We start from the raw sequence: 27,032 nt of genomic DNA, 5'->3' as shown, positions 1-27,032 counted from the left end.
CAATAGTACCATCGTCTTTCATTTTCTTCTTGAAAATCCATTTAGAACCCAACGTTTTGTTACCTGGAGGAAGATCAACCAATACCCAAGTATGGTTGCTCAATATGGATTCTATTTCATTATTGACAGCTTCTTTCCAATATTGTGCCTCTGAGGAAGACATTGCTTCCTTGAAGGTACGAGGCTCATTTTCTAACAGAAAAGTCAGAAAATCTGGACCGAATGAAGTAGATGTCCTTTGACGTTTACTTCTTCTCGGATTTCCTTCATTAGGCATACCATCTATTATTTCCTCCCGAGGTCGTTATGACTTTTGGTAGGTCACTTCACTTTCCTTTTTATACAGATAAATAGTTTCAAAGAATTCGGCATTATCTGATTCTATTATCGTATTAACGTGAATCTCTGGATTTTCTGATTTATGAACCAGAAACCGATATGCCTTGCTATTGGTTACATATCCAATAAACACACAATCAACCGTTTTTGGACCTATCTTAACCCTTTTAGGTTTAGGAACTTGTACCTTAGCTAAACACCCCCACACTTTGAAGTATTTCAAGCTAGGCTTCCTTCCTTTCCACTTCTCATAAGGAATGGATTGTGTTTTACTATGAGGTACACAATTGATTATTCGGTTAGCTGTAAGTATAGCTTCCCCCACAAGTTCGTGGTAAGCCAAAACTTATTAGCAATGCATTCATCATCTCCTTCAACGTTCGATTCTTCCTCTCCGCAATTCCATTAGATTGTGGAGAGTAAGGGGCAGTTGTTTGATGAATAATGCCATTTTCCAAACATATTTCTTCAAAAGGAGATTCATATTCGCCACCCCTATCATTCTTATCATTTTGATCTTTTGTTTAGTTGCGTTTCAACTTCACTCTTGTATTGCTTAAAAGCATCAATTGCCTCATCTTTACTATTAAGTAAATAAACATAGCAGTATCTCGTGCTATCGTCAATAAGTAATAAAATACTTTTTCCCACCGCGAGATGGTGTTGACTTCATGTCGCAAATACTGTGTGAATTAAGTCTAAAGGACTTGAATTCCTTTCAACGAACTTATAAGGATGCTTAGCATACTTTGATTCCACACATATTTGACATTTAGAATTAATGCAATCAAATTTTGGCAATACTTCTAGATTTATCATCTTTCGCAATGTTTTGAAGTTTACGTAACCTAAACGCGAATGCCATAAAGTGTTTGACTCAAGCAAGTAAGAAGAAGCATTCAATTTATTGATAGGAACTGATATTACATTTAGCTTAAAAAGGCCCTCATTTAGGTAACCTTTTCCTACATACAAATCGTTCTTACTTAGTACAACACTATTAGAAACAAAAACACATTTGAATCCATTCTTGACAAGAAGTGAGGTAGACACAAGATTCTTGCGAATTTCTGGAACATGGAGGACTGGTTTAGAGCCACTATTTTTTCGATGTCATCTTCAACGCAATCTTGCCAACTCCTTCAATTTTGGCCGTAGATGAATTTCCCATGAAGATTGTCTCGTCGGGACCTGCGGGGCATAAGAAGAAATAACTCATTGTTAGCACAAACATGGCGGGTGGCTCCAGAATCTATCCACCATTCTTTCGGATTTCCTACCAAGTTGCATTCAGAGAACATGGCACACAAGTCTTCCATTTCATCTTCAACCATGTTGGCTTGATTCTTTTTCTTCTTATCATTCTTTGGCGCACGACAATCCACTGCCTTATGCCCAGATTTTCCACAGTTGTGGCAATTACCCTTGAACTTCTTTCTACTTGAGTAATCCTTTGTCCAGAAGCTTTCTTCCTCTTCTTATTTTGTGGTGCCTCCTCAACAATGTTTGCCCCCATTATTGTCGAGTGTCCACGTGACTTCTTTTCAGCATTTTTGTTGTCCTCTTCTATCCTCAAACGAACAATCAAGTCTTCCAGTGTCATTTCCTTCCGTTTGTGTTTAAGATAATTCTTAAAATCCTTCCACAGCGGAGGTAACTTCTCAATGAAAGCAGCGACTTGAAAGGCCTCATTTATGGACCATACCTTCAGCAAGGAGGTCATGTACAATGACTTGTAGTTCTTGAACTTGAGTTATGACCGACCTAGTGTCAATCATCTTGAAATCCAAGAACCTTGCAGCCACGAACTTCTTAAGTCCGGCATCCTCAGTCTTGTACTTCTTCTCAAGCGCATTCCATAACGCTTTTGAAGTTTCCATGACACTATAGACATTGTACAAGCGATCTTCCAAACAACTCAAAATGTAATTTTTGCACAGGAAATCAGAATGTTTCCATGCTTCAGTTACAATAAGTCGTTCATCATCCGGAGTATTTTCAGCCATGACCGGAGGATCCTCCTTGATGAAACGTTGCAAACTCAACGTAGTAAGATAGAAGAGCATCTTCATTTGCCAGCGTTGAAGTCAATACCGGAAAACTTTCCGGGTTTTTCTACCGGTGCCATAGCATGAGCAGGAGTAGAATGGCTTGACGAGGCAGCAACACTCGTAACAGTAGCACCTGTTCCCGCAACACTTCCATTAGTTTGGTTTTCATTCGTCATATTTCTGTAAAGTTGAAAACAATACAGAACTTTGTTAAATCAGTGAAGTTTTGATATCTTCAAACTAAATATCAAACCAAACATACAACACGTAACAATGGTGAAGTTTCTATATACTTCAAACCCGTACGTTTATTATTCCGGCAAAGTTTTTATGTACTTTAAACCGGACAGAAAGAATTATTGGAGTAGAAAGCAACAAGGTTTTAGTCTCCAAAACAGTATACAAAATATGAATAACAGTTTAATATATGTTTCAACACAGAAACGTTAGAAATTAAATTCCTTAAGCTTGTGAGCGTTACTGTGTTAAACCAAAAATCAAAAAAAAACTGTTAGAAAAATAAAAGAAACTGGAAAACCAGAAGAGTTTAAGAAATATTCCGAGTCCACAATTTTCTTGTGTGTCCTTAAGGAATTTTAACCCCCTCACACGTTGCCAAGGTAATGGATTAAATCCTCCTAGGATAAAACGGAATAAACCTTCCTGCAACAGTGGCAATACAAACTGCAGGATACCAACGAACTCAAAGAACGGAGCAAAATCACACTTACGAATTTGAGAGAGAGAGACTGCGAATTAGGATGCAGTATATTCAGAAAGAAAGAAGTTCTGGAGTGTTTTTCGTGTGTAGAAAATGGAGCCTTGCCTTAGAATTTATAGGCAATTATCAGAAGAGGTGTTTGGAAAAGGTGACTTTTCAGAAGAATACGATGCCTGTCGCGGTTCTACCGCGGTCGCGGCAGAACCGCGGTCGGAGAGGCTCTCTGAATCGGCCTGCTGCGATTCTACTGCGGTCGCGGCAGAACCGCGGCCAGAGAGGCCCTCTGAACCTTCAGCAGGGTTCTGGCATATTTTCAGCAGTGATTTGGCATTTAATTAATTATTAAATAATTAAATAAATTTTGTCCAAAAATAATCTTATCGATCATTATCCAAATCCAAATCCAAATCCAAAGCCGAAGCCGAGCGAGCGACGACGACGGCGCGAGGATTCATTCTCTTCAACTCCTTTTAAGAGCTTTGAGAAGTGATTCTATATTATAAGCACACAAATGTGGTTGTCCCTCACCAATGAGGGACAAAGTGCAAGACAAAAGTTCACTTCTTCAAATTTTTAATTTCCCTCCATTTTATTTTCCTCCATTTCCAATTCACACTTCTTCTACTTTAAAGCCCAATGGCTTAAAGTCCAACAGGTTGAACCGATTAAAGAAAGAAGAAAGAAAAACATTTTCAAAGTTAGATGACATGGGAAAGCTGAGAATGGAACTGAGATTCCTAAGAACATTCATCCAGTTCGGGAATTCCAATTTGGATGACTTCTATTCCAAGATGTCCTTGAAAATAAAAAAGTTCGATGATCTGGTTCAGTCACTTCTCTGTCAAATTGAAGATGATATCCTGCTGGATCATGGCCCCTCGCTTGCTGGAAGATATCCAAAGTTATGTGAGTTCGAGGCATGATTATGTACCAAGTGCCACCATGACAGAGGAGCAAATATTTCAATACCTAGACTCCCTCTTCATGAACCTCCTTGATCTGCCAAAGTATCTTGCTAAAATGAATCTCCGGTACAAGAGTGAATACGTTCTTCTTCAGAGAGTATGCGGACATCTAAGAGATTTCAATGGGTTGAAAATAAAAGGATGCACTAAGCATGACATAACTGAATATCTCTCTCGTCTGTTTCAACTTACAGCTGATAGAGTAACACAGTTCTGTTTTGATCTCTGGATTAATGAAAAAGGTAAGGAAAAATAAGGAAGTGGTGGTGGTGGAGGTGATGATGATGATAATAATGATGATGATGATGATTATGATGATAATTATGATTACGCCTCTCAGTTCTCCTTCAAGATCACTTCTCTACTGTTCGAGATAATCCCTGTAGAGCTAGAGGTTCTATACATCTGTACTATGAAGCTGAAAGATTCAAGGTCAATAGAAGTAGAAGGGTGTTGGAAAAAAATAATAATCCCGCCCAAGAATAATATCCACGGTAAATAACAATAACACAATAGAGTAACAATTACCAAATATTTTAACGGGATAAAATACAATACCCCAACGGAGCAATATTACCACTATAATATTACAACTTAGTAGTGTCAAGAGACTACTACAACTTCGAAAGAAATAACACTCTTTATTTTAAACACCTCACTACAATATTACTCTCACTCACTATTTATCTCACAGACTACAATCTGTGGATTACTCTCTCTAACTCTCTGTTGCTTCTCTCGATTTGGTGTACTTGAAATGAGGCGACATCATCCCTATTTATAGTTGAACGAACGCTCGCTAAAATCGATCAAAATCTGTTCTGCTGCCTACTTGCCAATTTGCAAGATTGCAAATTGGTTATGAAATTGGTTCCACCGCCCAACCTTACATCCGCCTACTATTGCCATGGTTTCAACCAATCACATTTTTTTCTTTCTTATTTTCTTTTTGTTTATTTTATTTAGGGACCCCACAAATCTCTCCCTTAATTTTGATTTTTCTTCTTCATTCCAAGACAAGATCTCAATCTTTGAAAATCTTCAAACTTAAGAGGCTTTGTGAAGATATCTACAACTTGATCATGAAACTTCACATATTTGAGCTCGACTTCCTTCTTAGCAATGCAATCTCTGATGAAGTGATACCTTGTATCAATATGCTTTCTTCGATCATGATACACTGAATTCTTTGCGAGTGCATGTGTGGATTTGTTGTCAATACAAATCTTCGTAGCTTCAATTTGTGGCAAATTGAGCTCCTTCAATAATCTTCTCAACCAAATAGCATGACAGGTACAAGATGTTGTTGCTATATATTCAGCTTCACAAGTTGAGAGAGTAACAATTGGTTGTTTCTTTGAACTCCAAGAAATAACAGAATCACCCAAGAAAAATACAAAATCAGTTGTACTTTTTCTATCATCAATATCTCCGGCATAATCACTATCACAATACCCCATAAGGTTGAAATCATTAGAAGAAGAATAAAATAACCCAAAGTCAATCGTACCTTTTAGGTAACGAAGAATTCGTCTAGTGACTTTCAAATGAGTGGAGGTAGGAGCTTCCATGAAGCGACTTACTACTCCAACTGCAAAATATCTGGCATGGTACAAGTCAAGTACCTCAAACTTCCCACAAGACTTTTGAAAAATGTGGGTTCCACTTTTTCTCCTTCATCAAACTTGGACAATTTTGTCCCACTTTCCATCGGTGTGTTCACCGGGTTGCAATCGAGCATGTTGAACTTTTTCAATATCTCTTTTGTATAACTTTCTTGAGAGATAAAAATTTCATCCTCCGTCATCTCGAACTCACGAGACATATCTTTCTTAAAAGCTTCAAACAAACTTGGGTTATTACCCGTAAAAATAAAATCATCAACATAAAGACAAACAAGCAAGATATCTCCATTAGTATGAACTTTAAGGTAAAGAGCATATTCATGGAGACAATGAGTAAACCCATTGTCTTGAAAATACTTGTCGATGCAACTATTCCATGCTCGTGGGGCTTGCTTTAATCTATATAAAGCTTTCTTCAACCGCAACACTTTATCTTCATGGTTTTTGACCACGAAGCCCAATGGTTGTTCAACATAGACTTCTTCTTCAAGATAGCCATTCAAGAAGGCAGACTTGACATCTAGCTGATGGATTTTCCACTTCATTTGTGCCGCTAAAGAGATTAGCAAACGAATCGTCTCCATGCGGGCAACAGGTGCATAGACTTCTTCATAGTCAATGCCTTGCCTTTGCTTGTAGCCTTTAGCCACAAGTCGTGCCTTGTATTTCTCCACATCTCCATCAGCATTCTTCTTTATTTTGTATATCCATTACACTCCATTTGCTCGATGACTCTTGGGAAGAGTTGTTAACTCCCAAGTGTTGTTCTTCTCTATTGACTCAGTCTCCTCCTCCATGGCTTGTCTCCACTTTTTGTTTGTAACAGCTTCATCAAAGTTCATTGGCTCACTGTCAGCAAAGAGACAACATAAAAAATCAAAATTAGTAACTTCTTATGTGTCCTCATAGAGCTCTTGAATACTCTTTGTCCTTTGCGGCTGTTCATTTGAACTTTCTTGAGAAGAGGGGATGCAACATTGGTTGGAAAAGGAGGTGGAGTTGTATCCTGCACAGGTTCCACAGTCTCTGGTTCTTCTTCATCACCAAAATATGGAAGAAAATCATATGAAGTTTCTTCCAGAGCTTTCCAATCCCATGCCAATTCTTCATCAAATTCAACATCACGACTCACCACCACCTTACCGCTGCTTGGGTTGTATAACCTGTAGCCTTTTGAACTCGTATCATAGCCAATGAATACATGCTTGACACTTCGATCGTCAAGCTTCGCTCTCCCTTGTTGTGGCACATGAGCATATGCTACGCTCCCAAAGATTCTCAAGTGCTTGACATTTGGCTTTCTTCCACTCCATACTTCTTGAGGGGTTTGATCTCTAACATTCCTTGTTGGAGACCTGTTGTTCAAATAAACTTCACAAGAAACAGCTTCGGCCCAAAATTCCTTGGGCATACTTTTAGCTTTCAACATACATCTAGCCATATTAAGAATCGTTCGATTCTTTCTCTCTGCAACTCCATTTTGTTGGGGTGAATAAGGTATCGTTAGAGGGTGACGAATTCCATGAGATTGACAAAATTCATTAAATTCTTTTGAAGTGAATTCGCCTCCTCTATCTGACCTTAAAGCTTTTATTTCATAACCACTTTCTTTTTCCACAAGTGCTTTGAAATTTTTAAAAGCAGCAAAAGCTTCAGATTTTTGGTTTAAGAAATAAATCCAAGTCTTTCTACTAAAGTCATCAATGAAAAGCAGAAAGTATTTACTTTTACCAAAAGAAGGTGGATTGATTGGTCCACACACATCAATGTGAACAAGCTGGAGCGGTTTGGTTGATCTTGACGTGGCCTCCTTTGGAAAACTCCTCCTTGAATGCTTTCCAAGAAGACAAGCTTCACACAATTGATTGGGATGGTTGATTGATGGTATCCCATGCACCATGTTCTTTTCTCCAAAATTCAAGTGCCCAAATCGCATGTGCCAACACCATGATTCATCTTGCACATTAGCCTTCAAATACTTTGCATCAATTGTTTTAAGATTCGGAGAAAATAATCTATTCTTTGCCATATGCACTTTAGCAATTAGAATTCCAGTTGAATCTCTAAGCCAAAGATGCATATTTTTCATGTGGATGTCATATTCCTTTTTAAGAAGTTGTCCCAAACTCAAAATATTACTTTTTAATTTTGGCACATAATAAACATCTTGAATTAGCTTGTGACTACCATCTTTACAGGAGATCAGAATTGTACATATCCCTTCGATTTGAATCTTTGAGGTATCTCCAAAGGACACGTTACCTCTCATCGTTTTATTGTCTCCACAAACTTTTCTTTGCATCCAGACATATGATTGATTGCTCTATTGTCCAAATACCAGGAGCTGCAATTATCCAGGTCTTCTTCCTTGAGTGCCAACAATAACGTTGACTCATCTTATTCATTCTTGTCGTCAACAAGGTTAGCTTTCTCTTCAACATTGCTACGACATTCTCAAGAGTAATGGCCAAATTTATGATAATTATAACACTCAATTTTTGATTTGTCATACCTTTGTCCATTATTTTCTTGGTAGTAGCCACATCCTCTTCCTCCTCTTTGTCCACGACCACGACCTCTGAATGTTTGGTGGATTTTAACTTCATTGTTGAAGTTGTTACTATTAGTTCTTCCTCTTCCATGACCGCCACGGCCTCGTCCTCGTCCATTCCCCCGATAGCTTTTTTCACCTCCATAATCCTTAAAGGATGCCTGAGTTTTAAGAAGTTGCTCCAGTGGCACTTCTTGTCTCCTCTTGATCTTTTCTTCATGAGCCTGTAAAGAACCCTCCAATTGCTCCACCATCATAGAGTCTAAATCTTTAGACTCCTCAATAGCACACACCACAAAATCAAATTTAGGTGTTAAAGTGCGAAGGATCTGTTCTACCACATGGACATCTTCTATGTCCTCCCCGTATCTTCTTAATTGATTCACAACAACCTTCACTTTTGAACAATAATCCGAAATGCATTCGGATTCTTTCATTTTTAAAACTTCAAAATCAGCCCTTAGAGTTTGAAGTTTTACCTTCCTCACCTTGTCAACTCCTTGAAGAGAATTTTGTAAAATCTCCCAAGCTTCCTTTGAGGTGGTAGCATCTGCCACCTTCTCAAACATGGCATCATCCAAACATTGGTGGATGAGCGTGAGGGCTTGTTGATCCTTCTTCCTTGTCTTTGCCAAGACATCTTTTTCATTTTGAGGCAGAGATTCCTCATTATCGGATTTTGCATACCCTCTATCTACGATTCCCCACACATCCTGGGAGCCTAGAATGGCTTTCATACGTAGACACCATTTCTCATAATTATCTTTTGTGAGACGGGGATACTAAAAAGACAGCGGACTATTATTCGCCATGGCTCTTATACCACGTTGTTGGGAAAAAATAATAATCCCGCCCAGGAATAATATCCACGGTAAATAACAATAACACAATAGAGTAACAATGATACCAAATATTTTAACGGGATAAAATACAATACCCCAGCGGAGCAATATTACCACTATAATATTACAACTTAGTAGTGTCAAGAGACTACTACAACTTCGAAAGAAATAACACTCTTTATTTTAAACACTTCACTACAATATTACTCCCACTCACTATTTATCTCACAGACTACAATCTGTGGATTATCTCTCTAAATCTCTGTTGCTTCTCTTGATTTGGTGTACTTGAAATGAGGCAACATCATCCCTATTTATAGTTGAACGAACGCTCGCCAAAACCGATCAAAATCTGTTCTGTTGCCTACTTGCCAATTTGCAAGATTGCAAATTGGTTATGAAATTGGTTCTACCACCCAACCTTACATCCGCCTACTATTGCCATGGTTTCAACCAATCACATTTTTTTTCTTTCTTATTTTCTTTTTGTTTATTTTATTTAGGGACCCCACAAAGGGTTCCTTAAGAAACTCCTAGAAGCATCTCCAAGGATTCTTCAAAATTATCTGAATCATCTCCAAGGACACATGGAAGGTGCAGTGCATGTCAACGCGCCCACTGCAAACATTCATTTCATGATAGAGTTCCTGTTGATTACTCTTACAGACATATCAAACCACTCCATCCCTCATGACAAATTGAACGATATCTTGGCTCATACTGGAGCACTTACTAGGGAGATATCTATAGCGGTTCGCGAGTTGGAGGAGAGCTCTTCAAATAAAGAGAATATCAAAGATGCGAATGCAACTGCAAACTTCTTGCCAAAAATTGAACAAATGAAAGGATATCTCAAACCGATTTTCTTGAAAGCCCCAGACTTATCGCAACTTTGCTTCCCTAGGGGTGATGGATTACTCTTCATGAATCTTCTACTCAGACATTTAAATGATTTGTTCAATTCCAATGCTTCCTCAGTTGCTTTGATAAAGCAAGAAATTGGGATAGTTAAAGAAGACCTTGAATTCCTAAGATTGTCTTTATGGAAAGTTAGGCAATCAATGGATAACAATGGATTACTTAAAGATATTTGGCGGCGCGCTTTAGATGCGGCATATGAGACAGAACATGTTATTAGTTCCATCCTTGGTAGAGATAATGGTCTTTCACATCTTGTCTTCTCACTTCCCAGTATCATTGATAAGATCAAGCTTATCGTGGCTGAAATCACCTGTTTACAGCGGGAGGATATTGCTAAGAAAGGAGACCCCCTTGACACAAATTCTTCCGATGAGCCAATTGAACCAAACTCACCATCTTTTGTTGACGTAACAGTAGGTTTTGAGGAAGAAGCAGCTTGGATCATTGACCAACTCATGGATGGACCAACTCTTGATGTCATTTCGATTGTCAGAATGCCGGGTCTTGGTAAAACTACTCTGGCCAACAAAGTGTATAAGAAAAGAATAATTGACCGTCATTTTAATGTTCGGGCGTGGTGCACTGTTCCCCAAAAATGTAACAATTCAAAGGTGTTACAGAAGATTCTTGACGAAGTTACTAGTCCTAAAGACAAAGAAAGGGAGGGTGATAAAGATGACATTGCTGAAGAGCTACGAAGAGAACTATATGATAAAAGGTACCTCATTGTCTTGGATGATGTGTGGGATATTGCAACAGCGGAGATGTTAATAGCATGTTTTCCAAAGGTTGAGAGAGGAAGTAGAATTATTTTAACAAGCCGAAGCAGTCAAGTGGCTATGAAAGTCAAATGCGACAGTGATCCTTTTTACCTTCAACTTTTAACACCTGACAAAAGTTGGGAGTTATTTGAAAAAATGGTATTTGGAGAAGCAAGTTGCTCAGATGGACTACTGGAAGTAGGACAAAAAATAGTTGAGAAATGTCAAGGGCTTCCTTTGGCTGTTGCTTTGATCGCTGGAGTTATGAGAAGGAAAGAAAAGAAAAAGGATTCGTGGCTTGAAATCCTAGATAACCTGAAATATTTTGCTTTCGAGAACGAAGAGCAAATGATGAAGGTTATGCAATTGAGCTATGACCATTTACCAGACCATGTGAAGCCGTGTTTGCTTTACTTTGGAAGATCTCAAAAGAACAAATGAACTCCAGTCTCCAAGTTGACACAGTTGTTGATGGCCGAAGGGTTGGTGGATCATATCCCTTCCAAGAGCTTAGAGGAAGCAACTAAATCTTACTTGGATCCTTTGATCTCCAGTAGCCTGGTAATGGTCTCCGAAAGGTAATCAGTTTATTCTGGCCGTAAGATCAGGGTATGCTATGTGCATGACGTTGTGCATGATTTCTGTTCAATAAAAGCCAGAAAGGAAATAATTTCCAAGTTCATCAATTCAAGTGAACCACTTCATGCTTCAGATTTCATGCACCGTCGTCTAACCATTCATACTGACCACCAACTCCACAAAAATTGTGATTTCTATAATTCGAAAGATAAGAGGTCTTTTAGTAAACATCTCTTATCTTTGAAAGTTAGCGGTCAGTTTGACCCCCCTTCTATTCGTTACATAGGAAACATGAGGCTTCTAAGAGTGTTGCAACTGGGTCGCAATCAGCTGGATGACACTTTAAAGATCGATGAAATAGGCTTGCTAGTTCATTTGAGGTACTTAAAAATTTGGATTAAGCTAAACGCTCTTCCATGGTCGTGGTCGAACCTGAGAAATCTGGAAACTTTGGAGGTGAGGGCATCAAGATCATCGAAGCACATAGTACTACTGCCTAGAATCTGGAAACTGTCAAAGCTGAAACATGTGAGTATCAGGTATTGTTCTTTCCTTGGTAAGAAGAAGAACATGCATGAACCATCGGTATTGGAAGAAAGTTCAAAGTTAGAAAATTTGACAACCTTATCCCATGTTCGTATCACATATTCTGAAGACACGAATGATATTTTATAGAGGTTTCCAAATCTTCAGCACCTTCAGTGCACCATTAAGGAACCAATGGATCCTTCTATAGACTGTAATTGGTCTCCCAAGCTGGATGTCTTTACCAAACTTGAATCACTCGTTGCATCATTCGAATCTGACAAATACTCCGGCGGTATCCCACCTCCCCGTGAATACCACTTCCCTTCAAGCTTGAAAGAGTTGCGGTTGTACAATTGTCCTCTAAGACCTGCTTTATTGTCAGCAATTGCCGGATTGCCTGACCTTGAAATATTGGGTATTGGAGTCTCTTACTTTGTAGAGGATGAGTGGGACACAAGTGATGACACCTTCGAAAGTCTCAAAATATTGAGTTTCAAGAATGTTCACTTTCCGGGGACGTGGCAAGTTGATAAGGAAACCTTCCCAAAGCTTGAGCAATTAATACTAGAATTATGTAACGAGCTTAAAGAGATTCCTTCTGCATTTGGGGATATTAGCTCTTTAAAATACATTCATGTGGCTGATATAAACGGTGACCTAGGAGATTCAGCCATTGAGATTAAGGACGATGTAGCAGCTATTACGGGAGAGGAGAGGCTTGACGTCCATGTGTCAGATAAATATTATCACATGGGTGAAAAAGTGAGTATAAACGAATGTCTTTGATTTCTTTTTCACCTTTATATGCTGCTTTATGTCATTGCGTGTTTTTTTTCATAATTTCCAGAAGGCCGAAAGACGTGCATCGGCGAACTAAACACATAGAAGGCCAAGAACAACAGTACACAAGGACAATAGAACAACGAACAGAACATACTAGAAATAAATCAACCAATGAGAAAATTCAACGCGATAGAGACCAGCGGCATTGGTGGTATCCATAAATTAAAGTACAAATCTATGAATTGACAAAACTTTTTTGATCTGTTTCGATTGTGTGTTCTCACTAAATTTGTATTTTATTGATACTTTAAACGTAATGTTTGTTTTAATTATTACTTAAATTTATCGTATTGTATTATTAAAATGATAATCTCTTATACCCGTTTGGACTAGCTAATTTAAGCGGCTTATAAGCACCAAGTGCTGAGAAGCACTTTTTAAGACTTAGAGCTTGTTTTATAAATAAACAGTTACATATTTGGTTAGGAGTGCTGAAGCTAAAAACAAGTCGTTGATGCGTTCGGTAGAAAGTGCTGGTATGTACTGTTTTCTGTTACAATGACAGAAATATCATTATGCGTGCATTTTTTTTTTTTTTTTGGTTTTAGTCCTTTTAGTTTGTTTAAAGATTTGTAAATTGAGAAATTGCTACAGAAAAAAAATGCTTGGTTGCTCCCTACTCTTAAACAAGCTTGAAATTCGAAGTGCACTCTCATATTAATATTGTAGCAATTGCCGAGGGTCACAAGATAGAGGTAAGGTCTGAGGACACCCTACCCTGATCAAACCTCTCTATGTGAGATTACGCTGGGAATGTTATTGTTGTAATATCAATATGAACTCCAAAATTATTATTTTTTCCATATCAAAAATGTTAGCTCCACAATTTTAATGTCTTCCAATTCTTTTCTTCTCCTTTTGAAGAATCTCCTCCAAGTACAGTAACAGACAAACAACACAAAACAAAAGAATAGAAGTTGTAATGGGCCATCGATTGTCTTTTCTATTCCAAGTACAGGCTAAAGCCAGTTGCATATATGAAGACAAATATGATTCTTGTTCAAATTAAATAAAATTTGATAATACTTTAACATATAATTATTTCGTTACTTTAATATGATAAATAAAAATTGCAACTTATACTACCTTGTATATTTTTTATCCCAGATTCCCAGTAGATGGGCTTCTCTTTATGCAAACATATGTAGCCCCAATCATCAAAACTGAAACACCAATCAAAACTTTCTGCTTAATTGGATTTTTCTTAAGAAAAACATATTTACAGTTCTGCTTAAGTGTTCGATGGATTTTTCTTTTTACAGTTCTGCTTAAGTGATCGGGCCGATCAATCATCAAAACACAAACACTAATCAAAATAAAACTTACAGATACAAAAATTCAGCAAATACACATAACATCGAAAGACAAAAAATAAAGAGGTAAGAAGAAGAGAGTTACCTGACAGCGAATGACTTCTAATTAGAGTGTGCTGCAAATGATTTGGAGTTGGTTTCAGATATTAATGTTGTTGGTGAGATTTTTCCCAAGAATTCATACTTGCAAAGTTCCAGAGGCAACTCCTGTATTTTCTCATTGGTTTTGTGATTAGCGATATCAGTATCGGTGGCATTAATGGTGCTACAGTTTTTTAAATTTGAATAAACAATGGAATCAAACTATAAACAGATTGAGAAATTGATTTCAGTTGTGGAGATGAGCGGCTATGGTGCAATGGCGGTTTACCGAGTTCACGGACTTCAGAAATTAGGGCGCGGAGTCGGGGCTAGAATTTGGAAAGCTTCGGGTGCACAGTGTGAAACCCCAGTACGGTTGTAAAAGGTAGGTTACCCCGTACCTGTCATACTTAAGTTCCTATGTAATGGTGTATGGTGGGCCGGGCAGGGACCGGGATCGGATCGGGCCCGCGGTCTTAACGGGTTAAATGGTCCTGGCGGGCCGGTCCCCAATGGTGCAGGAGGCCCGTGGCGGGCCGATTCACTTCTATAAGCCCACGAGCCCGGGACCGCTAAGCCCAGGACCGGCAGGCGGGCCTGGGCCGGTTCAACCGGGCCTAACAGGCTCCAACGGCTATTTTTTAAAAAGAAAAAATACGGTCAGATTTTTAAAATCTAGCCGTTGGCCTTCATAATTTATCCGTTGGCCACTTTAAAAAATAGCCATTTGGCCCCCAAACTTTGTTTTAACCCCAAACTTTATATAATTACACTTTTTCCCAATTCTCAACTATAAATACCCCCTCATTCTTTCATTTTTACTCACCAATTCATCAATCTATCTCAATCTATATCTAAATTTCTCTTCTATAATTGCTTATTTTATTATTGCAATTTCGTGAAAAATTGTGAAGTTGGTGAATTGAAGTATTCAAGTCTTCAAGTCTTCAACGATTTTCAATTTTCAAGAAGTTGTTCGGCAATTCAGTAAACTCGTTCCAACTCTTAAGTTTTAAGAATATATTTTTGTGTGTTTTAGTTTGCATAATTGTAATTAATATGGCATTTTCTTTGAAAAAAATGTTTGGTGGTAAGGGAAAAGCTAAAATTGGTGAAAGTAGTCTCCAACCTACTACCCTTCCCCCGGCTCTCCGATCCAGACCTGTTACCCGTCCTGCTGCTCCTATTATTCTTGATAGTGATAACCCTTGTTTTCAATTTTTCGATAGTGAATTTTGCCATAATATTGCACCAGGTGAACAATTAAATGAAGAAGTTATGAATGCTCTTTATCCTAATCAAACTATCTTAGAAAATGATGAGGAAAATGAGGATGTAGATGAAACCCAACCGGATTTAGATGATACACCTACTAGTCCTGTTAATAACCCAACTGATGCCCCGCCCGACCCACCTGTAGAAACCCCTACTTTTAATAGGCAACCTTCTAAACGCCTAGAAACATCAATAGTTTAGAATTTTTTTTACTGAAGTAAGAGAACAAAATAAGGCTAAGTGTAAAACTTGTGGGAAATTGCTGGCGCATAAATATATTGGAGACCGTAGCGGTACAGGTAGTTTGGCTAGGCACATACAAACACACCCTAGAGATAAAGTTAAATATTTATCTATTCAAGCTTCAACAGTTGCATCAGAGAGCGCTTTTAGTCAAGCAAGACTTCAAATAGGTGATCATAGAGCGTCTATGAGGGAGAGCTTGGAAAAATCAGTACTATTCAGAGATTGGATCCGCTCGAAAAGAAGAAACTTTGGACTTGCAGAATCACAACCGGAGATAGACGAAGCTTATGAAGAAATGATAGCGAAACTTGCGGAGGATGCTGCTTCGCCCGGAAGCGGTGATGAACAAGCTTCTTTTCCGCCACCACCAACGGAACCTCCTCCGAACCTTGAAGGATTTATGAGATTTGTTAGAGATACAATGTAGATTATGGTGTAACTTGTACTTTGGCATATCTTCTTTAGTTTTTTTTCTTTTTAATGGTGGTATTAGTACCTTGTTGTGCTCATTCCATTGGGGGGAAGAAGACTAAGAAAGATATGCCATTTTTGGTAATAAAAATTATAAGACATGCCCTTGAATATCTCTTCGCAATATTTTTTTGTCTTTAACTTGCAATTATTTATAAGCTATAATATATATACATAACATACAATATATACTACAAGAAAATATATAAGGGAATATATATACATAACATACAATATATATTACAAGAAAATATATAAGGGAATATATATACATAACATACAATATATACTACAACAAATTATATAATGGAATATATATACATAACATATAATATATACTACAAGAAAATATATAAGGGAATATATATACATAACATACAATTTATACTACAACAAATTATATAATGGAATATATATACATAACATACAATATATATTACAAGAAAATATATAAGGGAATATATATACATAACATACAATTTATACTACAACAAATTATATAGTGGAATATATATACATAACATACAATATATACTACAAGAAAATATATATACATAACATACAATATATACTACAACAAATTATATAATGGAATATATATACATAACATACAATATATACTACAAGAAATTATATAAGGGAATATATATACATAACATACAATATATAGTACACTATACTAGTATACTATATATATTATATTTACATGAAGAAGTAGTACTATATATACTACAAAATAAGATTTTTCAAAATGAGGACCCCACCCCCAATGACCACCAACGGTCATATTAATTGCACAAATAGCCGTTTTTTTTTTAAAATTTACAAAACTAACCTTCTCTAACACTATAAGTACCCCCCTCCCTCTTCTTCATTTCAATACTCAATACTCATTTCTCAATCTAAATTTCTCTCAATCTCTCAATCTCCAATTTTCAAGACTTTAAGTCTCAATCTCAATTTTCAAGTTAAATCATGCCTCGTTCGGAAAGAGTGCGCTTATTTGTGTCGCAATACTATGAAGTGCTTGAAGAAAATGAAGAAGGCCAAATATTAAAGTGCAAGAACTGTGGAAGAGTCTTAAATTTTCGTTCAGGGTGTACCACAGGCATTTTAAGGAGGCATATAAAGTATTGTGTTGAGGGTATTTATCCGCAAATTCGTCTTTAAGATTTTTCAACAATTTGTGTTATTTTAAAATTATTAGACGTATTTATGCTTCATGTTGTACTTTGTTATTAATTTATTATGCATGCCAATTTAGTTTTACTATTGTTTTGTTATTTTACTTTTTCGTCAAGCACTTTAATAATTAGATTTCTATATTATATATACTACATATATTTATATAGCCATGCATAAGAGCAATTTATATATATACATACATATATGGTTTACAAGAAATTGCCTTAAATAAAAAAAAATTAAAAAAAAAACCCAAAAATAAAAAAGCCCGCTAAGCCCACGAGCCCGGCCCATTTAGCCCAGGACCATATGGGCTTAGGCCCGTCACGGGCTGGTCCCACCCGTTGAGCCCCCGAAGCCCGAGACCGCCAGAGCCCGGGACCGCTAAGCCCAGGCCCGTTTAGCCCGACCCGTTTAGCCCATTTAAGCCTGGGTCCGGCCCACCATACAGCCTTATTCCTATGTGGCTGAAATAGTAAGCTCACGAAATTAATTTACAGCGCCACTCTCTATAACAACATCCCAATATAACAATATTTTATTTTAAAAATTAAATTTTTCCGGAATCAATTTTCATATATATTCTTTATAACAGCACTTCACTATAACATCCAAAATATTCGAATCAAACGAGACTGTTATAGAAATGTTTGACTGTACCAATATTTCAAAAGATATTTTTGGGGCGAGCCTGGCAATTGGCATAGTAAAAATATAATACCGGGGTGATCCGAGGGGCGAAAGTATCACGAGATCGTACACTTAGGCGTTGGGCGAGTTTCTATTTTGGAGCATAAGCCTAGAAAATCTTTTTAAATTAGAATTAAATTGCTAAAAATATTCCTTAATTTAATATTAAGAAAATAAAATTCCAACTTGCTATTATATTCTAAAAAGTCAAAAAGCCTTAAAAGTTTTTTAAATTCTTAGCCCTAATTTTTATTCTTTTACTTCATCCTCTACTGAATAAAGGAAAAAATGAGCAATTTTATAAACCACGAAACAAAAACGTATCATCATTCATGATTTGCTTGTAGGTTCCTTCTTTGTTTTTCTTCTTTTCAAGTTATTTTGCTTTTTCAAGTTAGTCTATAAATTTCTATACAATTTTTATAAAATCTGCTTAGCTTCTTTTTATGAAACGGTTTTGATTAGTATATAATCATTTAAATTAACAATTTCAGATGAAATAATTCTATGTATATTCCACTTATTTTACTTTTTCTTGAAATGTCTATAATTTCTATGTTATTATACTTTATTTTAATATTTATTTTTATTATATTAACTTATAAATATTAAAAATTAAAGATACACGAGACATATGGCCAGTGCCTCGAGACTTATGCATTGCCCTGTATCAAGTAAAACGTCCTATTTCACGCCCCGCGTCTTTTACAAATGTGTACACAGCTAAAATCGGACGCTCCGATTTTATGATCGATATGACATTCCGTAGCTCGGAAGAAGGCCCAGCTCTAGTCCGATCCTGAGGGTTCCCTATGCTCGACTCGGGACAGCACAGATCGGCGGCTATCATGGACAAGTGAGAAATTCTCGAAGCGCGTGATCAAAGCTGACAACGCTTGCAAGAATAGTACAAGTTTGTACCAGATCTTTAAGTAGCTGTACCAACTACTTTTCCTTGTAATAATGATACATGTACTATGTTCGGATTTCATCTCTTATATAAGAGGGACCCTTGCTATTTCTTGCACACAGGATATTCAATACAAGAACAAGAACATTCTCTGCTCTCTAACTTAAACACTCTCTATTGTCTTTCCTTTGATTTATTGCTTACATTTATTGTGTTTCATTGATTGTTCTTCATTTATTTACTCATCATTGATCATAAAGAGCCCTCATTAAAGCTCTTAGAACTGTTAGTCCCCATCGATCGGCCCGAGTCAAACACTTAGCTCGACCCCGAGGCCTCGTATAATCTGGCTCGAGGCCCCGATTCTCGGCTACTCGGTTTGTATAGCATACTATCTTCAAGCTCTTATCTTATTTTCTAGTCTCGCACTTAGCATCTACTGCCTAACAACTAGCATAAAAATAAATCACGTATTTTTAAAGCCACAAAATCAAATCTAATTGTAATTACCACTTTCAAGGTAAATAGTTTGGCACCCACCGTGGGGCTAAAATAATAGTGATTGTTTTCGTGTTGGTTTACGGAAAACACAAAGTTATTCTTTACACTTTTTCTTGCCCAAGAATCTTTGATTTCAGGTCAAAATTTCTAACTCAATGAATGCACGTGAAAACAACGGTCTTGAAGACCACGGAGGGAATGGTGTAGTTGTTCCAGGCGTCGGTGTACCACTGCGAGACCCTGAGGATGCACCAGAGCCAATTCCCGTGGATGTGGTCTCACGCAATGCCCAACATGTCGATATAAGCTCCCACACTAATAGGATTATACGCCAAGAAAACCAACAGGAAGCTCGGAAAACCCCGGCCCGGAAGGAAAAAGAGGCAGACAGGAGGAACAGAACGGGAAAACATCAGCACATCATTCATATGATCATTGGGGGGACCGACATTCCTCAAGGACCTGTCGCGCCCCCTTTTCCTCGCGGGTTTATGACATTTGGAGGGGCGACTCGTTCCTTTTGGGAACTGGGTTTGAATTTGAAGAGTCGCCACCTAATGATCAGGGTGCATTAGGACACCAAAAGAGTTTAATTTGAATAACCAGAGATAGGGTAAGGGCTTGAAATTATTCTAAGGGGAAGGTGTAAGGCACCCCTCAGAATTCACTAGTGTGGTTCCCGGCCAGATAATTATTGTGAATTTGGGTACAATTAACATATAAACAAATAAGGCTCAAATAAGAGGGGATTTCAACACATAATGGTTTGAAAGTAAACAAGGTTTGAAAGAGAAATTAGAAAAGCTGATTTTTAAAATAAAGAGTTACAATGCTAAAAGAGATAAAGAATAAAGGGAGGGGGTCCTAGGTTTATTAAAAATATGAATCACCCCACACAATGTCCGGTAATCACTCCTCAACGAGGGGCTACACGTGACATTATCGCGTGGTCATCATATTCATATCTACCCTTCCCACCCCGTCAAGGTATTTAAAACGCGGATTGGTCTCGATTACTTATTGCATGCTATTACCTGTCCCGTTCCTATCAGTCCCGGAGGCACTTAGGACTACTAATCCTAAAGTGAGGGATATTAGGCTTATTTGGGGTTTCAAAGGTAAAATTCTAAGGCGACATACAAAAACACATTCTGCATATTTGGGGAGACATATAAACATATAAGGCTCAATTATACCTCCAAGAACAGAAAAGCACATAATAGCATGTCTTGCACGTACTGCTTAGGTCTGATTAGAATAAAATACGAGGGAGTTTAAAAGTTGAGGCAGACTGGTTTATTACATAAATCAGATAGGAAGTCCGACTCAGGCCTGCCTGCTGGTTGTAATTATTAATAGAAACAGATTCAGTGTATAGTTATTACTCTAAGGCTTGCCTAAGTGTTTAGACGGGTCCTATAGGCATGGTATCTACTGAACTCAGAAGGTGATAAGACAGTAAAACTTGAAATGAATTATTTGAGATCCTATAGGCATGCTGGCTAAACTTTGTTAGGTGAGGGACAAAGATGCAGAATTAAACCAATTGATTACAGGTTCTGCAGGTGATACTATATACTATTGCTGATTTTACATCTAACATTGAGTGAAACGAATCAGATTCATTTAGAAACTCCTATAGGCATGTTTTCTACACATTGCTGATTTTAGACACTTACATACGTGGTTTCCAGATGTAGAGCTTGGTTTAAACCCTTATAGACATGGTATCTAAATGCAGGACTTGTTTAAACCTTATAAACATGGTATCTAAATGCAGAACTTGTTTTAGACCTTATACATGGTATCCAAATGCAGTTTGGAATTATGCAGAATGACATTAGAACAATCCTATAGGCATGATTTCTAGGTGAAGTTTTAATATGCAGAATTATAACAGTCCTATAGGCATGATTTCTAGGTGAAGTTTGAATATGCAGAATTGTAACAATCCTATAGGCATGATTTCTAGGTGAAGTTTGAATATGCAGAATTGTAACAGTCCTATAGGCATGATTTCTACCATTGCATGCATAGTTACCCACCCTTTTCACTAGCCAGCCCCAAATGTTTATTACAACTTATTACAAACCAGAATAATAAATTACATCAGAAAAAGTACAAAGCAAAATACAACCAGAGTAAGCCTGATTCTTGCTTCCTCTCTGAGTTATGAGATAGACCAATTCAAAGACAATGATCCAAAGCCTTTATTCAATTTGAGTGTGTCAGAGTTCCCTAAGAGCCTCAATGGGACTCCGGGAAATGCTCACACCCAAATTGTATCACCAGGATAGGGACAAGTGCAGTGTGGAAGTGCCAGCCCTCAAGTGTCCAAGTTTAGAGGGAGCTCAATGGGTCCCAAGGCAAGGCTCACAAGAGGGGGGCAGAACTTAGATCTAAGAAGGAGTGCAAGTGAAGAAGTAGAGCTTTAAGAACTAAAGGAGTAAAGAAGAGGGAAAGAGGTGCTGGGAAACAACCATAAACAAATTGATACTTTCACACAGGGGGGTTCAGGGGTTGGAAAATTGCCAATGAGCCTATGTACTTAGGCATTAGTTAATTTTGGGCATGTACAACAATAGGGAGTGCTGTTATGCTTACAAAATCAACCAAAATACACAACATATAATGGTAACACAGAGGTTATGATCCCAGGGGAATCAAGTTCGAGTCATAGACAGCAATACTTAATACTGTCATGCCTCAAACAAGCCATCAGTGTCAAACACATTGGGGTAGGGGTTTGGGATGCATGATAGATTCAGAACAGGCAGAAGGAAATTACAACATGCTAAAATAAGTACTGAACTAAACACCATCAGTAAGCAGACAAAAAGGTAAAAGCATTAAGTAAACACATTGTTGTGATGCTGGAATCTTAATCAGAACATACCAGTTCAGAGAAGAAAAATACAGTAAAAGCAGGTAACAGGATTTTGAAGGCAGGCCACAGTACAAGTAGCAATAAAGAATATTTTTCTTTGTTGTATGAGTATGAGTTCAGAAATTAAGAGTGTTTGTGTGTGTTTGTGTTAATGAAAGAGCAGGGTATTTATAGTTTGAAAATAGGTGGAAAATAAGGCAAAAATCATAGTTCAGCAGTAATTATGGAACTATGTGTCAATTAAAATCAAATCAGTATAAGGACTCCCTTTAATTAAGGAGTTAAATTCAAACGGCAGTGGGCAGAAATCATTTAAGGAAAGAAAACCATGTATAGAATAGACCATTAGGGGTAAGTACATAGGGGTTTAATTAAGGGAAGAATCTTTGAAATACTCGGTTAACCAAATAAGGTTAGAAAACAAAATAAAGTTGCAGAATCGAAAATCAGTACATAGCAAATCAAGGAGTCAAGGATTTCATAAGCACTGACTTTAGGAGAGTAACATGGGTTCCTATGAATAAACCAAGTTAAAGACAAGAGAATCGAAAGTCTAAAGGAAAGTTTTCAAATCAATCCAAGAAATAGGGAATCAATAAAACAAGGAAAGAATCAATTACACGAGTGCAATCAGAATTACACAAGGAGGTTTGAAATCAGTCCAAAATTGAAGGTCGTTTTAGAGGGAAATTTAGCATATAAAAGAGTGCATAAACATTAGGCATGTGAGGCTGAGCTCATGACAAAGAGAAACATCATGCAATAGCAAACACAGAGTCAGTAGTTGATGAGCATGGTAGTCACATAGGTCAATTTCAGTAACTTAGTAACAGAGAAAAGAGAGAGTATCAAACAACATGCAAAAAGGTCAAGCGAAAAGACCTTATAGTAAAGTTTAGCAGGAAGTCAACATCACATAAAGAAGCAGAAGATTTCGAAATTCAGTCGAGCAACAGATGAAGCAACTTCAGAAACTCGAATAGGTCTAAAGCAAATTAGGGTTTTGAAACCAGTCGAATTCAGAGTATGACGAACAAGTAAAACACATAGCAAATAATCTCAGAACTCGAATGAACCCCCAAATTTTAGGGTTTTCACTATCAATCGAGTATAGAGATGAAAGTCAAATAAATCAGACAGAATACTAACAAAATAAATTCAGAAAATCTCAAAAAGGAACTAAGACCTTTAACATGCACATTCCAGTAGAAGAACAACATAAAGACACACGTTAAAAATCAGAGAAAGCTTCGAAAATAACTTAACAAAACCCTAAATCGGAAAAGATAAAGGTTCTGAAGGTAAAGTTTTGAAAGAAACCTTGAGAAAACGTTCAGAAGCTTATAGTAAACACAGATCTACAACAGATCTAAAAGAATCGGAAGAACCTCAAAGGTTAGGGTTTCAGAAGAACCCCAGATGGTGAAAAAGGCTTGGAAAATCATTGGTCTAAGCAGGAGAAGTCAAGAATCAGGCTTGAATAGCCATGGCTGGCCGGAGCAAGGTTAAAGATGACCGGAGACAGCCATAAAAACTAGATCGACCAAACTCTGGGCCAAGCTTCTCCAAGGTCTGGCCCTGGAAACCATAGAACTCGAACACATAGAGGCCAATGGAGGCGGATATAGGCTTCCTATGGCTTTGGAAGCCATGGATTTGGGAGCTTTTCAGGTGGTGATTGATGGCGACAGCTAGGGTTTGAGAGAGAATTGGGAGAGGGGGGATTCAAAGGCGGCTACAGGTGAGAAATGATTAGGTTTAAGGGGTAATTGGGAATTAAAAAGGAAAGGTTTAATAGTGGTCGTTGATCATTTTGATCAACGGCCTGGATTGAATGGGTAGGTAAGGGGATCCGGGCGGGTTGTTTAATTGAGTCGTGGGTCGGGTAGCTTAGGATTTGGGCTGGATAATTGGGTTAAAAAATTGGGGTTCAAATCAGGCTCAAATAGGCTAAAATTGAAATGAACGGGGCTAACATTTAAATAGCCATTTTCCCCTTTTCATTTTACAAAAAATAGTAGAATAATTTCTGAAAATAAATTAAAGGTACTAAAATGATTAATATTATGTAATTATCAATTAAAAATACTGGAGTTAATTTTAAAAATATAAACACGAATAAATCTTAAAATAGGCTAATATTGCAATTATATGCAATTCAGCTTTTAAAATACTAAATAAATTTGTAAAAATATGCAAAAATTATGTTAGCTATATTTTAGTATCAATATGAGAGTCTAATAAATAAATCACCAAAATGATAATTTGGGAATAATTATTGATTTTTTTGGATAAAACAGCGCGATAAATTGATTTAAAAATCTTTAAAAAATTAGGGAAAAATAATAAAACGCTTGGACATACCTATATATGCATACATATGCTATTTGAAAGTATTTTGCATATTAAAATATTTAGGGAAAAATTGGGTATCAACAGGACCCATGATCAAACAGACAAAAGTTTCCGCTGCAACGGAAGGGCAAATTCGGGGCCGCATGTCCGAGGACATCCTAGCATTAAGTTAATAAGACTTAGAGACCTTGTCTCATCCTCATAACGATGCGCTGGTAATTTCATTTCTCTTAAATAACTTTCAAGTTAAATGTGTACTCGTGGATCCAGGTAGCTCGGCCAACGTAATCAGGTCGAAGGTGGTAGGACAGCTCGGGCTGCTCAACCAAATCATACCTACCTACTGAGTCCTCAACGGCTTCAACATGGCCGCCGAAGCAACGAAAGGGGAGATCACCCTCCCGTTCAACATGTCTGATATAGTTCAGATTACCAAACTTCACGTCATCGAAGGTGACATGAGGTACAATGCATTGCTTGGAAGGCCATGGATACACAATATAAGGGCAGTACCATCAACTCTTCATCAGATGATGAAATTTCCAACAAAAGACGGTTAATAATGGTATATGGGGGACAACATGTGGCAAAGGAGATGTTCGCGGTTCACGAGGAGGTACCAATTTCTATTCCCTCCGCCTCGAAGGATCCGGTAGATAAACAGACCCTCGAGGACGATGAAGAAGACTTCTTCTCCCCGAACCTTCATTGTCCCCGAAGAACCGGATGCAACGAAGTCAACAATTGAAGAACTGGAGCAAGCTATTTTGATCAAGCGTCTCCCAGATCGGAAGGTATACCCGGGAACGGTACTAACCCCCAAACTCAGGAAAAAACTCATTCAATTTCTTATTAATAACATCGATTGCTTTTCTTGGTCCCATTTAGACATGACAGGGATCCCGTCAGAAATGACTACCCATCGACTAAGTGTCGACCCCAAGTTCAAACCGGTGAAGCAAAAAAGGAGACCTCAGTCTGAAAACACGCATTCATCAAGGACGAGGTAACGAAACTCCTCAAAATAGGGTCTATTAAGGAGGTAAAATATTCCGAATGGTTGGCTAATGTGGTGGTAGTCCAAAAAGGGGAATAAATTAAGAATGTGCATAGATTATAAAGAATTGAATAAAGTGTCCCCAAAGATTTATTCCCGTTGCTCAATATCGACCGCCTGATCGATGCCACGGTCGGCCACAAGATCCTCACCTTTCTCGATGCCTACTCGGGGAATAATCAAATCCAGATGAACCCCGAGGACAGGGAGAAGGCTTTGTTCATGACGAAGTACGGTACATACTGCAATGTGATGCCCTTCGGGCTGAAAAACGCGGGAGCCACGTACCAACGCCTAGTAAATAAAATGTTCGAGCATCAAATAGGTAAATCCATGGAAGTTTACATTGATGATATGCTAGTTAAGTCCCTGTGCACAGAGGACCATTTGACTCATTTGCATGAAACATTTGACATCCTTAGAAACAACAACATGAAACTCAATGCCGAGAAGTGTGCCTTCGGAGTGGGTTCGAGAAAATTCTTAGGCTTCATGGTGTCAAACAGGGGTATTAAGATCAACCCCGACAAAATCAAAGCCATCGAAGAAATCAAGATGGTAAACAATGTGAAGGCCGGGCAACGGCTGACCGGGCGGATAGCAGCCCTGGGCCGATTCATATTAAGCTGATCAGACATAAGTCATCATTTCTTCTCCTTTCTCAAAAAGAAAAGCAACTTTGAATGGACTACGGAATGCCAACATGCCCTAGAGGAGTTGAAGCGATATCTGACAAGCCCACCTTTACTCCATACCCAAAAGAGGGTGAAACGCTATATTTGTACCTGGTCGTATCCGAGGTAGCGGTAAGTGGTGTGCTAGTTCGAGAAGAACAAGGTACACAATTCCCTATTTATTATGTAAGTCGGACCCTGGAGATGCCGAAACCAGGTATCCACACATGGAAAAATTAGCTCTTGCATTGATAAGCGCATCTCGAAAATTAAAACCTTATTTTCAATGCCATCATATTTTTGTTTTAACGACATATCCTATTCGAAGCATATTGCAAAAGCCCGAATTATCGGGCCGACTGGCTAAATGGTCTATCGAACTCGGAGGGAATGATATCGAGTATCAGCCCCGAACGGCTATCACGTCCCAAATTTTGGCGGATTTTGTGGCTGACTTTATGCCCGCCCTCGTGCCTGAGGTAGAGAAAGAACTTTTGCTGAAAGGCACATCTTCGGGGATATGGACCTTATTCACTGATGGTGCCTCGAACGTGAAAGGGTCTGGGCTCGGCATAGTCTTGAAGCCGCCCATGGGCGGCATGATTAGGCAATCTACAAAAATGCAAGGTTGACTAACAATGAAGCTGAGTATGAGGCTATG

At 37.9% G+C, this 27,032-nt stretch overlaps 1 pseudogene; it reads left to right on the top strand.

Annotated features, from left to right (window-relative positions):
- LOC109234795 overlaps positions 1-12,760 on the top strand; it is a 42,906-nt pseudogene extending 30,146 nt beyond the window's left edge.

The sequence above is a fragment of the Nicotiana attenuata genome, chromosome 11 (genome assembly GCF_001879085.1).
Source record: "Nicotiana attenuata strain UT chromosome 11, NIATTr2, whole genome shotgun sequence".
In the NCBI taxonomy this organism is placed as follows: domain Eukaryota; kingdom Viridiplantae; phylum Streptophyta; class Magnoliopsida; order Solanales; family Solanaceae; genus Nicotiana; species Nicotiana attenuata.
Note: the sequence above shows the minus strand (reverse complement) of the source record. Positions and strands in the feature narration are given on the sequence as shown.